We start from the raw sequence: 16,472 nt of genomic DNA on the forward strand, positions 1-16,472 counted from the left end.
TCGCCCGATGATTGTTGTTACTGCTGTATCGATGCTATTTGTTTGGACGGGTGCTTGTGTGCATCATTTCGTCTATTTGCATTTGATGTGAGTGTAAGCTGGCAGCCCGCTGTTTTTGGCGCTGACATTCGAAATAATTTTGTTGGCAATGTTGATGTCGTTTCTTTTTAATAAAATGCCCAAGCTTTGGCAACTAAAATTAGCAATAAACTACCTTTTCAAATACCAAACTTGCATATCAGCACTTTTTGTTTCATATTTCAATTGCAGCTGAGTATTGAAACCTTGTGAAAAATTTGGAATAGTAAAAGCATGTATATGTATTTGAATGAAAAACGCAATATGAATAAGTAACTCTTCACATATCCTCATCTTATGTCAATCTTATCTTTTGCCAATTACCATACTAAATTCAAAGTTTTAATACTCAACGTTACTTTAATTCAAACCCACAATGAGAAAAGTCAAAGCAACCATATTAAAATTTCATTTATTCATGTCCTACGAACCTTTACGGTGACACAATATCACAGTCAAGCTAAACCACCAGCCTAGTCACCTCACTATTATTAAGGCAATAGAGTCGAGTTCCCCAACTATCTGATACCCGTTACTTAGCTAAAGAGAAATTTTAACACTGATAGCTTTGGGCGGTTTGGACCAAAAAGTTTTTTTGCAAATCAATAGAAATTTACAAGAAAACTCCCACAAACCGTCCAAAACTGCCACGCCCAAACTTTTGAAAAATGTTTTGATATTTTCAAATTTTTTATATAGACTAAAATTTAAATGCCTTCGTATATACATGACGGCTTAAGTCACGCACAGAAATGAGACGTCTAGGTAAAATTCAAGCGGTAAGTATGGCATTATGAATTCCTGAGGAGTAAAATCAGCAAGGAAAACAGCGCACAAAAACCCACAAAGTGCTGCCAAAAAATTGATTTCAAGACAAAACCCAGAGAAGGGCAGCCGTTGCTTGTCCGCTCTCCGTTCTGCTTTACGTAGGCCAAAATGCTTGGACACTCTCGTGCAACAGAACTTGTCATTGGTCAAGAGAGTCCAATAAAAACCACCGAGAATAAGGCAAAACAACAAGCAAACCAAGACGTGCTGAACAGTTGTGAATGTGGGTCACCTGAAAGCGTAGCTTTCAATTTTTATAACGTTACCGAAAATCATCTTCGATCGCCGATCTACTCTTCGAGTCTGTATCTGCTGAGAAGCTCTTTCTGTATCCGTGTCTTCCTTCTCTTTTTGTGCGCAGATGTGGAAGATTTGTGGATTTTGATTCTTGGGATACTGGTGTGATACAGGTGAACCTGACGCACTTGTTGCGGTCCCAGAGCTGTTGCTAATTGCGGCACTTAAAGCCTCGAGTGCACACTCTCTCGAGGCGCGTTAAATATACATACACTACAAACAAGGGCCAACGATAAAACCTCTTGAAGATGGAGGAGCCCATCCAATCGAGTTGCCTGATGAATGGGGAAGCAAACAAAGCGCCTCAAAAAGACAACCGCACACAAAAATACCAATAATCTATTGATGCGTTCGATACGCTTTTCATTGTGGCCATTGTGAATTGATATTCTACAGTGGCAAAAATGAAAGTTGTCGGGCTAGAAAAAAGATCACATGGCGGGGTTTCGACGGTAGAAAGGGAGGAAATTGCGTACTATGGTCACGCACCAAGACGGTAGCAGGCTATATGTACATATAGACACACTTTTGGGGCCGCTGTCAAGAGCCAGACTTAGGATCTGGAGAGCCCGGGCCCAGACTCATCGCTCAGGTGAAAAGAAGTTAATGCCAAAAATTGCAATATCATGTTCGGTAGCGCAGGCGTTTGGCAAAGTAAAAGCAAAGCCGTCATTTGTTGCTGTGTGCCGCTAATGAAGGCGGTTGTGGAAAACCCACTGACACTTTGACCGATTTTTAGCATACTAAATATAGTAATTTTGTCATTATGGTATATTATGCGCCATTCGCCTGCCGCTGATGTTTCTCCCTCCGTCAGAGCCGACCGATTTTCTCCGATTCCATTTGTGCTCGATTTGAGCTGCATTCTTACTGCTTCCGAGCAGAAGATGCAAACCCATATGTCCCGAAGCGGCTGTAAAAATCTATGATTGCATGTGCGAAATCGCCGATCTGCTCGGATGTGTTGATTGAGATAAAACCCAAACAGTGGGAAACTTTTTGACCCATTTTCGCTGGGCTGCTCTCTTTTCTCTCCATTTCTTTTGTGAAGACACGAACGAATTCTATGTACCAGAAAAGGGGAAGACAGAGGCGGGAAAAACTGGTTCTTGTGCTAAGTATATGCTAATGGCACTAACTTTTCGGTTCTCGGTCTCTGGTTTCTGGTATTTCGGTCAGAGTTATTAACTAAGGCGGTGGACAGCTGACGCATCATTGGCTTCGTGAGCTTGGCCCGAGCACATCTAATGCTTGCTCAATGCAATGCTTGCTCAGCTGCATCTGGCCCCCGATGACTGATCTAAAGCTTCCAAATTAAGGGGCGTCTCGGTAGCCAAGACCCAATTTTGTGCTTATTAGGCGTGGAATTGTACAAGCCGAATGCTAAGTGGAAACACGCACGTTGCTCAAGCGTGTAATTGGGATGACGACCTTAGACACCATGTATCTTTGGATGCCACAAATAAAGCATTAATTGATGTTGCGCGGCTCAGTAGATGATTGCAGAGACAACATGAATGCATCATTGAGGCGCCGACTTAATACACCGAGACCAAAAGTTTGGTTGATTGGTGGGTGGAGTGGGCCACAGTGGCCAGGGTATTACAAGAGTTTTACATTTTCGTATGCCACATTGGAGTTTTTGCCTCTACTGCCTGTACTTCCCCATGCCCTTTCCCCTCCCTTTGCAGTCCTGGCTTCAATTCAGCGGAGCATACTTTCCAGCGCTCGCACACTTTGTGGCTCTCATGAATTTTTCCATTCTTGGGGCAAAGTGCAATAAATCATAATTTGCTACTTTTTCTAATGGATTATGGACAGTGGCGGCAACAGAAGCCACAGCAGCATACTGTTAGAATCCACTTGGGGAGCTCTTAAGTGCTGATTGACCAGCTCATGACTGCGGCGGTAAGGACGGGGTCGAGTGGCAGTCCAAATGATCGCTCAAAGGGTCAGAAAATTAATCATACCGGATGATCTGAGTGCTATCTCGGATGCGCATCGTTGCAAATAAAATTCTTAATTAATGCTTTAAAGTCGGATGCACAGGAATGAATAATAATTTCACAATTATAATTGTGTTTTCCATTATTTTTATAATTGTGATCGTTTTTGTCCACATGCACTGCAGATGCCCCGGCACAGGCAATTCAATTTATATTTTGTGAAAGTGATTACATAAGCCCAAATAAAGAAATGGCAAAATCGGCGAAAAAAATTTACTGCGCGTGATGCATATTGTTATTATTAATATATTATTGTAAAGCAATGGACAAATGCCGCCATGGAAAAAATATGCTTTACTTTTTCCCTAGTGCAATCCAACATAAATTGAGCCATTCAGACCATCAATTGTGCGTTCGATGGGCATTGATGATGATGTGTTGAAGCGATGAAATGCGGCTTGAGGCAATAAGTTTGTGCCTCGTGTGTCAGTTTAATAAGCCGCTTAATTAGATATAATAACCAACTGTAAAAAAAAAACTGCCACTGAAGGTCGCTGAAACGCACCACCGTATCTGTCAAAGATTACGAAATCCAGACCCCAATCCGTCTTTCTGATGGCAGATCTGTCCTCCCGTCCGCTTGTCCGCCTGTCCGCTGTCAGACTGTCGGACATCGCCAAAGGTCAAGTCCCATAATTTGCGGCATAAAGAATTTTTGTAGCTGAAGAGCTCATATTCCCAGGAAGCCTGGACCCTAACCAAGCAGAAATTCCCTAGTGAACTATTACCCCTAGCCAACTATGACAGTCGACTGCCAAATGTGTCAAAAGTTCAAAGTCATCCGGTTGCTTCGGAGCCTAAAAAGGGTTCATCTGTCCTACAACGAAGACCGGCATAATATTAACACAGATGCGCATGAATTATTCGAGACTCTGACTGTACTGCTACGCAAATAAAATTATTATCGGATGGCAAACAAAGGCGGGCCCCATTTCCATTTCCCATTCTGAGCCGGCTGCCTAGAAGGAGAACTTGGCAGTGCACGCGATGGGGGGCTGCTGCGTTTTCGTCCACTTCAATATAAATTGAATTAAAAATTCCACACCGGCAACTGGAGCGCTGCCATATTAATATATTTTTCCCTAAGCAAAGTAAAATAATTCACTCCCATGATTTCCCAACTTTGACTGGCTCACTTGAAGTTCCCATGACATGTGCCAGAAAGCACTGAGTGTGTGCGTTGTGGCGCTGATGACACTCGCTGTAAGCAGTTACCAGTTGGCAGTTTGCTACTTGCAGTTCTCTACTCTGAAGTCATAGTCTTCGGCATCACCCCGCCAACTGAACCAAGCCGAAATGCATAGCACCGACGTCAAAAAGTTTCAAATGCTTTAAATTAGCCTGTGCGCCTGGGCCAAATATACTTGCGGCCGAGAGCATCGAACCAACCTTCATTGGATGGACTTGTTTCGAATCGGCCTCATTTCCAGATATATGTGGAAGGAAAACAGTTTTGCAGTGAGCTTTAAGGGGGCAAAGCATTGCCAATCTCAACTAACTTACCCAGCCGATTAAAGCATCGCCATGAGTCTTCTTCAGTACTTTAAATATAATATTCACAGTTTAGAGTTATATAAAATAATATTCAATATTAATACAGGCTCCGTTTATTCCTACCATTATTCGCCTAACCAAACTAATAAATATTAACCTTCATTCTGCATATATAGAGAAATAAAAAAGCTATTTCGCTTAAATAAGGGCAAAGCTCATGATTGGCTTATTAAAGAAGCATCTTTCAGTTCAGCGCTCCAGCTTACGAATTTAGATGAATTTGACAATTTATTAAAAAAAAATAATACTTTTCGTAATATACTTGGGCCGTCGAACTAATATTAGCGAACTCCTGATAAAACCCCATTTAAATCAGTATCTGAAACTGAATCCGAATCTACAAAGAGAGTCGTACTGAAACTTTAAACAAGGCGTGGAATGAAAACGGAGCTTTTGCCGCTCAACTTCGATGGCGGCAACAATTTTCTCTTTCTTAATTAAAAGCAATCTTATTTATTAGTTCAGCACACACACAAACGCTTCCATGGAGGAAGGAGGTACGAATAAAGACACTGGCTGCAGATACAGATGCAAAGTCTAAGCCAAACCCATTTAGATGGCTATGTGCTGGCTCTATAATTGGCGAAAATTATTTAATTATTATTAAGTGCCGTTTCCTCCGAGCAGAGCCAGGACAGCCCAGTCCGCTCGGGAGGCAAGTTCTGCGAAGAACTTTGGTTGGCACTCAACTCGACAGCGAATGGCCTGGCCTTGCGTAGTCTGGTCCGGGATGGGCTGAATGACTTGACTGTGCTGCAAAGTTTTGTTTTTACTGCATCCATTTGTTTATCGTCGCTCGCGCAAACTTCTGCAGCCATGGCTATTACTTTCAGTTGCGATTTCTTCGGGACTCGCTCTGCTTGCACTGCAGTCCCACTGCCATAATTAGACAGAAATCTAATTTGGTAATCGCACATATGCACATAAGCAAACCCAAGTTCCACATCGAACAACAATAATGGGCGGCCTCGTCAATTGGGATTTGGGTTTCGGCTTCCCCTATCCGTCGAGTTGCATGTAATTAGTTTGCGGCGCGCATTGTTGTTGACAGATGAGGCTGCCGCCATTGCAGCTGCATTGCTCTGTTTGTTAACTTGATTAATTAAAATGCAGCAGCTCTTAATGGCGATGGCGTGCTCATTTGCCATGAGTTTGTTATGTGCCACTTTTTCAGCTGCTTATGCAACAGCAGTGGTCCCAGACTGGCCTCCTATCCCATAGGATCCCATCTTCAAAATATTATATCGTAATGGTACTCTTCAGCTCTGCTCCCATCAGAGGCAGCCAGTTAGCCAGTACCTCCCTAATTGGGCCAGATCCAATAGCAAGTGGGCTGGAAAGCAGTAAGCTTCGGGAAGCGTACAGCTGAAATCATACCCATCTATAATTTCAGATTCAGTCACAGATGCATCATCAGCAGCATCAAAAACAGTTCTTGCAACACAGTCTCTTGGCTGACAAGCTGAAAACTAAGCAAGAATTGGAGAAAAGCAAAGCAAAAGACTGAGACTTGGACTGAGCCGTGGAGTCACGCCGCTTTATTTACTTAACCGCAACAGTAACAGAAACCGCAATAAGAACAACGGCAACTGCAGATGCAACTGCACTAATCTCAGCCAGCCAGTGGTAGCAGAACCACTACTAGTACCACTACCAGTACCGCCCAGCGGCTGAGCGGATAAAATGCTGTGTAGAAAGTAACTCAAACTGTTCTGCGTTTCGCTCGGTGGCTGCTGTCAGCTTAAGTCTTTACTAACCAGGCTCATGCCCAACGGACAGCTGCTGGAGCTGGGCTGCTTGGTGGGGGACGGAAACATGGTCTGGGGATGGGTATGGCTATGGGCATGGGGATGGGATGGGGATGGAGATGGAGATGGAGATGGGATGGGAACCTGCTAATGCTTGCATAAATGTTATAGAGATTGCGGCATTGTTCGCCCTGCTTTGCTGGGCTCTCAACTGTTGCTGATGTTGCTGCTGTATGTGGCAGCCATAATGCAATCGCAAGCCAGCGTCAAGGAAGTTTATGTTTGTTTAGGTTTGGCATGCCGAGTTTTTAGAACTTCATTAAAATCACATCGCCTGGCCTGTTCGCCTTCCCATCGGCGGCTGAATTTCTGGGTGCTGGGGCCGGGGAAAGAGTTCTCGCCTCTTGCCAAGTACATTGCCTCATGTAAACTTGACCAAATGTAGCTGAGGCATTTCAACTTGTTTCCATTTACACGTGTGTGGCTTTCAATCCACTGTATGCGTGTGTATGTGTTTCTTCTGCTCTTGTTGGTGTTGCCGGTCCGATGCTGTTACCGCTGCTGCCGTTGACTTTTTGTGCGCCCGTTCTTGTTACCCCTTCTCTTCCCTTTGCCCTCTCTCCCAAACCCAGTAGAAGGGGCCCAGTGCAACTCCTTAATTAAAGACACGTTTTAATTTCACTCACTCCGGGGCTCTGCTCTCCAGCCCACAAGTGGTCGCTCAGATCCGACCAGATTCGATCCGATCCATTTAGCCAACTACGATGCCCAATTGCATAAATAATAATATGCCGGATAACACACACATACACACACACACCACCGACACTGTCGGTGGTATAAACAATTTAAAACTTGTAAATATTTTCGTGGTAATCCGCTTTGTTGCCACTTGGCTGTGGATGCGGATGCAGGAACAGGAGCAAAATCAGGAAGGAACAGAAGCAGGGACAGGGACAGAAACTCCACCCACTCCATTGCCTGCTGTCGCTATAGTTGTTTCGACAGTTTAAGCAAAGTTAATCCCGGCTGAATGCAAGGCTTACCTGTTGACGCCACTGCTACGTGTTAGAGGGACACTCGCGGAACCAAAAACCAACAAATCCATAAACAATACGACAAGGACAGCCGACAGGAATTACGCGCACACCGAGTATGAATAAGAATACGAATATGAATATGGGATGGGCTGCGATCCTGAATCGGGACCTGAATCAACCGTGCAACACGACGTGTCTGTGGGTTTCCCGTTCAGCGCAATTTAATTCAACTGTGATGCGTTCTTTGTGTTTTGTTTTAATTCTTTCAGTACTGGCGATTTAATTAAAATCGTGCCACATCCGAATCACGGCCCATTGCACGCACAACTTTTGCACCAAATGACTGCACGAGTTCGCTTAATTCTGGGATTATATCCTTTAGTTTGTTTGTTGTTTCGGCTTGCGGTAGATTGTTTGATGTGTTTTTCGGATGGGTTGGTTGTCGGTACTCGATCTTCTGTCGCAACGCACCAGACGCTATAAGCGCTCACAGTGAACTGAACGTTGGGCTGGCGCTTCCAAAAGACTTTTAAACATGTTGCCAAGAAAGTCCAAGAAGTTGGCCCGAAAGAAAAGTAGACGCTTCAAACCAAAGAGTCACACACACTTACACACACGGCCCCAAATGGTCAAGATGACGAGGCAGAGAGGAGAGAGCCCCAAAAGAGAGATCGCGAGCTGGTTTGCTTTGCCGGCTGCGCATGCGCTGAAGTTTCTTGCTCTTAGCCAAGAGCATTGGGCCACAAACTGCGGTAAATGAGTGTCGTGAGTTGCGTTGAAGTCGAATATGCCGAGCGAATAAGTGATTTCAGGGGTCAACTGGCCCACGATGAAGCGCTGTTAAGTAATGGCGCCGCAGAATCCATGCACCCCACAAATTAATTAAGATTACAAAGGCCAGAAAGCTTGTGCAACTCCTGAGTATGCAAACGGCGGCGACCTTTGACATCCAGTCACCACGCTGTGTCCCTCGCAGGCATCTTAAATATCAACAGCATTATCGGGCTTTGAGCAATGAGCTCGGCCACATATGTAGCTGGCCAATTGCGAAACGAAAGCACACTCAGTGGTAGCACCATAATTGGGCCTGCGAGAAATCTAGAACCCAGTAACAATTGCAATCCAAGCGACCAGGCAACTGGCGTCTGCGGAGCACTTTCTTTTCCGTTTTCAATTTAATGCATCGTTACAGAAGGAACGACACACTGGCTTTTCAAAATGCACACACATTCAACGGCTCCACAGCTGTGCCCTTCTTATCCTGGTGGCTGCTGTCATTGTTGTCGTTGTTGCCCCATTTGTACTTCGACGACAATCAAGCCCATATGGTGGGGAGTCCAGTCCGTATCCTACGGAAATAGATATAGATGGAGGTCGAGATACAGATGAGGATAGAGATACAGACTCCACAACGCTATAGTTACCGTTACATATGTACATGTAGCTGAAGACGTATGAACGGGAAAGGATGGTTTTGCTAAATTACTAGCAACTTAAGCGCATCTGCGGTAAATTCAATTAAACAATTTACCATGTGTGTTTATTTTATTTTGCCAGTGAAAATAAGCAACATTTAGTAGGTTGCTGCTTCTGGTGTTTCTCTTGCCGTTTAGATGTGCAACATCTGGCTAAATGAAGTGTGAGTATGAGGGTCTGGCTGTGTGGATACAACAATTTGGAGAGCGTCGAAGCTTCGGCTTGTGCTGCTGTGGCATTTACCGAAAACATCAAGTGTTATGCAAATATTTGCGTATCATCGCTTTTTTTGCTTCACTCCGGATCTAACCATTTGATTTATCGCTGTAGTCTTAGTCGACAGTGAAATTTCGACATCATTTCGCATAGAAATTTCTCATTATCCATGTCTCTGACCGGGGCACTTTCATATACTTTCAATTTCCTCGCATTACCCACTTATCAACTATGCACAATTTGTTTGGTACTCCCTAGCTCAACACCAAACTAATGCTAAGTTCCACTTGCAAGTTCACTAATTACCCCAGGGACGCTAAGATATTTTAGAAACTAGTTGCTCTGTCGCAGTCAGTCCCGAAATTTAGATTGTATGCCGTTTTGGTGTCAACCAACGTCCTTGCGGCCCACAGACGACCGGAAAAGCCGTCCGTTACGAAATATGACGTTTCAAAGCAATTTACATAAAAATATGTATTCGTCCATTGTAATCGAACCCGAAATGCTCTGTAACGTAAGAGTTTGTCATTTTTATTTATTAGAAGCTCGATCTGTGCTAGTTCCTATTTGGCTCTTAATTAAGGTCAGCAATTGATTTTAAATTATATAATAACAGTGGACTTAGCTGGCTTGCATTACATTTATGAAGTTTTATGCTTGTCTTAGTTTGTAGATGTTCCCCATTGACTTAGGGCATTTTACAAAAAACTATGCCATTTGGCAATACTCAATTAATTTATCATTTATCAAGTGGTGGCGAAAACAGAACCGGCGGGCCGGCGGCACTCGAGTGTCGGCAATCGTTGGCCATCGATGACAGCAACGCCGCAAAAGCGGTTGTTGCTGTTGTGCCCCGATGGTGTGCCTCTCGTCGCTGCTGCATCTGCTGCTACCGCGTCTCGTGTGACATGCTGTCCTGGAGGAGGGTTCAGCTCTATTACACCCGCGCGGTCACCCCAGGGTTCACTTTAAAAAATGTTCTAGCTAGTAGTAAATAAGGACAGCATGTGCTGTGGCATGTTATATACAAAATGCTTTTTTTTTTTAAGTAAGCTGATCTTTATTAAAATGACCAAGCCCAATAAATATGTATGTTATCTTCAGAATTTGTATTCTAAGTTTCTACAACAGCTATATGAATCTAACTTCCGAACATTTAAAAAAGAATATTAAGTTTTTTATTGTAATTTGAAAATGATTCCTATAGGAGTATCTTTGTATATATAGATATATGTATATATATAATCCAAAATATTGTAATAAGAATGGTTGGTGATGTTAAATGCAGCAAGCATTACAACTAAAGACAATTTCGTAGCAACAGACAGACCGACAGAAAGACGGATTAAGAATATATATCTTAAAATAATTTTCTTAAACATTCAAAATTAATTTATATGTAATATTAATTTTGTACAGTGTTTTGCTGTGGCTGTTCACCAAGCTTTGGCTGAGCTCGTGAATTTTGACATTTTCAATTGTCGGTCGCTCTTCGCAGCCTTTTGCTGGCGCGACCCCTCAACCGGGAACTGCTGCCGTGTTAGCTGTTGATTTTCAGTTAATTTTTCATTTTGACATTTCCATTTGTCAATAATAACATGTTGACCAGACCGTTGCCCTCGCCTCCGTGGCTTCAACATTCGGACGGACGGTTGGTAATTGGATTTCTAGCCAAAGAGGCGTCAAGTGGAATTGTTGTTCATTTAAAATGCATTATTGATTTGGTCTGATTCGTTTGGTCGGCAGTTTGGGCTCCGGCACCGCACCCAAGTACAAGGGAACCCCGAAAGACGAATCACGTACGCATATCTGGCTGCTCCGTTAGGTCTGCGCCTCACAAAGCTTAAACGCTGACACAGCTTTGGGTACCCGAAACGGCGGAGTTCTAAGGCAAGTGGGAGATGCTGGGTCATCGCATAGGTGGCAAGCCGAGCTAATGAGATGCAAGCCACAGAGCAAGGCATGAAGCGACCACCTGGCCCACTGTCAATCAGTCACGGGTCTCGCATAAATCCGCTTACGTTAAATGATGGTTAAACAGCAACAGGCAACATCGACTGCCAACTCCATCTGCGGTGCTCAATGGATTTAATACCCAGCAAGAATACGCGTTGAAGGAGAAGTGAAATGCACTCGAATCGACCATGCTACACTTCAATACATCGATCCCCATGGCGACACACAACCGCGGCGCAATCCATTCCAGTTGCAGACAAATGGAGATGCTGACAGCAAGAGTCTGGATAGACAGCACAAGTGGAGTGAAGTGCTCGCCGATAATCGGGCTAACAGTCTCCGCCTGAGGCAATAGCTATAGCTGCTCCTCTGAATATTCCGTCGACGGCAGATGATGTTTAAGATACCACTGCCGCTGCTGCTGCACATGCGCCCAACTTGTGGGCTACCGAGGCGCACCTAGAACGCAGATATATCCAGTCCAGGTACACCCTTAAATTGGTTAACAACATAGTACTGGTTTAGCCTAGTTTAATTACAAAGAGCTTATTAATTAGAGTGTAAAAAAAGCTTCTTATACCCGTTACTCGTAAAGTAAAAGGGTATATTAGATTCCTTGAAAAGTATGTAACAGGCAGAAGGAAGCTATCCGACCATATAAAGTATATATATTCTTTATCTGGATCAATAGCCGTGATGATCTGGCCATGTCCGTCTGTCTGTCCGTCCGTATGACCGACGAGATCTCATAAACTACAAGTGCTTGAAAGTTCAGATTCAGCATTAAGACTCCAGTGACATAGACGCATCGAAATTTTGTCGGTTCATGTTGCCACGCCCACTCTAACGCCCACAAACCGCTCAAAACTGCCACGCCCACACTTGAAAAATGTTTTGAAATTTTTTCATTTTTTATTTGTCATGAAAATTTCTATCAATTTCTATCAAAAAATTTGCCACGCCCACTCTAACGCCCACAAACCGCCCAAAGCTGCCACGTTTTTGAAAAGCCGCTTTATATTTTCTTACATTTTTATTAGTCTTGTAAATTTCCCTCGATTTTCCAAAAATCTTTTTGCCACGCCCACTCTAACTCCCACAAACCGCCAAAAACTGTCAGTGTTGAAATTTCTCCTTCGCACAACCAATAACTGAATAACGGGTATCAGATAATCAGGTATCTCGACTATAGCGTTCTCCCTTGTATTTACTACGATTTGAATGTACACATATCGTGGGGGATCTTGTCTGTGGACAATTCTAGGATTCCATAAACACATCACAGTTTGTTACTAAGCAAAGAACATTTAATATAGGATACAACGCTATGCACGAATGACGAAACTATTACACATCTGATAAAATGCTAGCAGCAAAGAGGGTGCTGTAGGAAGCAAAAATGTAATGATTCAGTATGTAGTAACTAGACGGCACTCTAAACGAAGTTTTAGTTAACGTTTAACATATTTCTAATACCCCGGACTTAACGACTTCAGGAACGTAGGTAAATAAAACACACCATTTACACATTAACGATTACTTTCAGCATGGATACATAGGCTTTGTGGGTGTTTCGAATTAAATTTCCACCGAGTAGTATCTTTCCGTTCGTACGTTCATATGAACAGAAAGACGCAACAACACAGTAAATTTAAAATTAACAAGAGATAACGCGGTAGTCGAGTTAACCGACAATCTGAAACCCATATTTTAGATAGTATTAGTGCGAACGAGAAATATCAAAACTTTTCTGGAATGACGGTATTGGGAACAAAAGTGTGAGCGTGACTGTTTTGATAGATTCGTGAACATTTTTTTTTTTTTTGAGAGTGCGATTGTCTCCTGATTTTTACATCGTTTTTGTTTGATATGCCATCTGTAACTCGCAGCCTCTGGCCAATAGACCGAGACTCAGATGCAGATTTTACGCGTTACCTATTGCTTTGAGAATTTACCTTCTCTGCGGTGTTTACAGAGAAAAAATCGACTTATTAAACTTACTTTTTACAAGCCAGGCATACTGATACCTCGACTTTTGATTACATTTATGCAAATTTGAAGCTCCATGTCCTAACCACTGAATTTTCAAAAGTTCCAAAGTTCTATATACATTCTTATATAAAATGGCAAGAGCATACATTCGAATTTGCTTCATGCCCTTACAGCGCCTTTTCTGTGTGTTGTTCATGTTTGGTTGTTCATGACGAGGCTGAAGTTTTTGAGCCCAAATGGCTACATGTGCAACCACAATCACTGCAGTTGAAAAGACTGGCAAACGAGTGAGCTTGTGGTGGAGAGCTTCGTTCCGACCAGTTTGAGGTATTCAGAACTTAGAATTGAGCCAGACTACTTACTTGAAGCTGAGACGTACATGTCGCAAAATTAATTTACCTGTTTTTGGTGGAATTAAGTTTTCAGACGTTTTTAAATGTTAGAGCGTAGACTAACTGAACTATTCCATTTTCTTCGCCTGGCATTCCTCTTTTTATATTAAGGGTTAAACATGTATGGTTCGATAAGCTTGGAATGGTTTGTGACGTCATTGTATGTAGATAAATACTCCGTAATGTATGTATCATTACATACTTAAGTAAATAATTTATGAAGTACATACGGCAATACATTTTGTTTCTAATAATTCTAAAATTAGACTAAATTTAGATCCGCACATGTAAGAATTTAATTGCTGTTTCAGTTAATAGGAGTTTTAGGCATCGCATTTACTCTGGGAGTATCGCATTTTACCCACTGAGATGTTTGATTTATGGCTTTTAGGCGGGTATTTGAGAAAAAAAAAGGTTCCACAGGAATTCCAATAATTGTAGTAATTAAACCAGAGCTCTTATGTGGAGCAAAAGGGGCATCATTGCTCACTCCAACGTATATTACAGCCAAATAATATGCTCAGCATAATAGTCAATAGCCTCTTGACCAATAAATCAAATTTGGCGTTTGCCTAAACTATAAATTAAATGCTATAGGCCCAATAGAAGCCATAGTGCTCTGCAGCAGAAACAACTAGAGTCACAGCTGGACGATAAATGCCGGCAACAACTGAAATAATCGCTCGTAAATGGCTAGTGACAATAAAATTGATGATAAACCAAATTCAATACTTGAACATTTTCAGTTTGTCAACAGTGCAAAACAGAATCAACAGCAAAACGAATTAATGCAAAGCGAATTCAGCCTTGTTCGTTGGACTATGGTCGATAGGCGCCCGCCTCCTAGGCCTCCAAACACAACAGAAGATGGTTAGGACTGGGTAATGCTACTTAAACATCCTATTAAATTAATCTGACGGTTGCACAGTGGACTAAGCATATTAAAAAAAAAACAATCAAATTACTTTGTAGTTGTTAAGCTTCCTACCGTTCCTTGTAGTATTGTTTACTGAGCTTTGATGTATATGTTATTACCAAATAAAATCTTATGACATCAACAAAAAAGTGACTCATCCAATTAATTTTAATTTAATCATGACGTTTTATATACTTGGATTATCCACAAACAATATATTTAAAGTTCTTTAATCGTGCCCATCTCTACCTTGAACACCCCAAGTAGTATCCACATCCGTTCGCGAGCTAGTCTTTCCGTTTTAAAGATATTTGCATGAAGTCTTCTTTCAATTGCTATATTTCTAATAATCAAAGAGATATCAGTAACGCTGCATTTGATAATAAAATGTTAAATTGTTTCTTGTACAAAATTGGTCTTAAACGTGATGTAAGTAAGACTTGTTTTCTATAAGAAAAGCATGTACAAACAATTTGTATACACATAAAAATATAGTAATGATTTCAGTCTTGTTACCTTACTAGTATTTTCCACTGTGGTTCAGCTTGATTGCTTCTCCAGGGGCCAAAACGAACTGACGGCTTGTCCGCTAGTGACTGCTTGGATTTTATTATTCCCAAAGCAAATACAGCAGAACAATTGCCTCTTACTCCAACTTAGGTCTAATGACAGTGCACTTTGATCGCCAATCAACCGAAATCAGCTGCAATTATGCTGAAAACTCATAACTGTACTTAATTCTCAATTTTCAATGGTAATCAATTTTGTAATTGAAAATTCGTTTAGAGGTTTCAGACCACAAGCAGTTGCTTATTGTCTCCGTAGTGACCGAATGAAAAAGTTCCGTTCGATGGGCTAGTGAAACATGAACATACCTCAAACGCAAGAATTTTCAGCCTCCCCTCGTCGTTGCATCTGGCTTGTTGAAAAGTTTTGTGCTCTTAATTCTTATTTAAAATTGCATGCTCATCTCTTAAGTGGGCATGGTGCACTTATTTTTATTTATTCATGTTCTCGCAGCCCCTTGTAGTTCTTTCATCTGCGTTTTCCGCTGCGTTGCCGTCTTTTAAAAGCCAAACGGGCTGGATAATTTTCTTTTTCTCTCTATCAGGGGAAAATATGTCTTTTATTAGTTTTGTTGGGCGACTTCAAGGCGACCGTCCTTCTTGATAGCGCTGTGGGGCTATTTATTAATTATTTTGTCAATGGTTTGTTCTTTTTCGGCTTCATATGTTTTCTGTCAGCAACGAGAAAAATTCAGCTGCCCGGCAAAAAAGAAATACTTAAAAATAAAGTTTCAGTTCGTGCTTCGCTTTTTATAGCCGTTACTCGTTGAGTAATAGGGTATACTAGATTAGTTGAAAAGTATGTAAAAGGCAGAAGGAAACGTTTCCGACCATATAAAGTATATAAATTCTTTATCTGGATCAATAGCCAAGTCGATCTGGCCATGTCTGTCTGTCTGTCTGTCCGTCCGTCCGTCTATCTGTCCGTCCGTATGAAAGTCGAGATCTTAAGAACTTTATGAAATTGTGAAAATACAAACCACCCAGAACTGCAACGTCCACACTTTTGAAAAATGTGTTGATATGTTTTCACAAGCCGCCGAAAACTGTTTGTCTTAAAATTTCTCCTTCGCACTTCTATTAGCTGAGTAACGGGTATCAGATAGTCGGGGAACTCGACTACAGCGTTCTCTCTTGTTTTTGATTAGCATCTAATATAAATTTTTGATATTTGAGAGAAAGAATGCAATAACTTTTTATTTCAGGATAATGAAAACATACTTTTCATGCGAAAGAGCATATAGTCATTGTGTTCATCGATAATTTAAGAATGTATTTAATGTCAAAATTTCCGTAGGGATTGGGTCAACAACTAGTTTTCTAATGTGAGTGTTAGTTTAACGTACAAAATAAATTCAACTTAAAAATCTTGTCGATGGCTCATTTGGTCCTACTATTGCAAAGAAA

The 16,472-nt window shown here is 41.8% G+C and overlaps 1 protein-coding gene across 1 annotated transcript in view; it reads right to left on the minus strand.

Annotated features, from left to right (window-relative positions):
- The window catches only part of LOC6529094 (mucin-17), a 33,452-nt gene extending 25,635 nt beyond the window's left edge, over nt 1–7,817 (minus strand). Inside the window, exon 1 of the mRNA XM_015198703.3 lies at nt 7,558–7,817. The gene's annotated coding sequence lies outside the window, so the exon portion shown is untranslated. The remainder of the gene's footprint in view (nt 1–7,557) is intronic.
- Nucleotides 7,818–16,472: the final 8,655 nt, after the last annotated feature.

The sequence above is a fragment of the Drosophila yakuba genome, chromosome 2L (genome assembly GCF_016746365.2).
Source record: "Drosophila yakuba strain Tai18E2 chromosome 2L, Prin_Dyak_Tai18E2_2.1, whole genome shotgun sequence".
NCBI classification, from domain to species: domain Eukaryota; kingdom Metazoa; phylum Arthropoda; class Insecta; order Diptera; family Drosophilidae; genus Drosophila; species Drosophila yakuba.